The sequence below is a fragment of the Penaeus monodon genome, chromosome 15, assembly GCF_015228065.2.
Source record: "Penaeus monodon isolate SGIC_2016 chromosome 15, NSTDA_Pmon_1, whole genome shotgun sequence".
Lineage (NCBI taxonomy): Eukaryota > Metazoa > Arthropoda > Malacostraca > Decapoda > Penaeidae > Penaeus > Penaeus monodon.
In genome coordinates, this window is record NC_051400.1 from 25033714 (window position 1) to 25034347 (window position 634).

The following is a 634-nucleotide window of genomic DNA, read 5'->3' on the forward strand; positions in this document are numbered from 1 at the left end:
TACTCCGTGTACGTGAAAGAACGCCCGAGTGTAAAAGGTGTACCGGTTTCTCTGTGAAAGAAGTGCGTATGAATGAGCGGCCAGCGCGCGGGTGTGAATGAAGGGCCATTTTGCTGGATGTGAAGCTTGTGAATGAGAACGATCAGCTGTTGTCTCTTCGGGAGTGAGTAATTAGTATGTGAATTTGATTCTTTTATTGAATAGGAAGAAGAGTGAAGGGGCACCATACCAGGTTTCCTTGCCTACTGAAACATAAATGTCTTTATCGGAGGATTTTCCTGTGTACCCGAAGAGACACACAGTTCCTGGTCTTACTTGCCCAGTGAAACACACATGGTGTCAGACAATGGGTTTTCTTGTTCACTGAAACACACGTTATGTTAGAGAGTGGGTTTTCTTGCCCACTGAAACATACATGTCAGACAATGGGGTTTTCTTGCCCACTGAAACATACGCGATGTCAGACATTGAGTTTTCAGATCCACTGAAGCACACACGATGCCATAAAAATGATCAATTAAATACACACTTCAGAAACAGGGTTTTCTTGCTTAAATGAGGTAGAATGGGTGCTCCTATGATCTGTACATTGAATATTGTAATATAAAATTCTATATATCCGTTGACTGTTGAC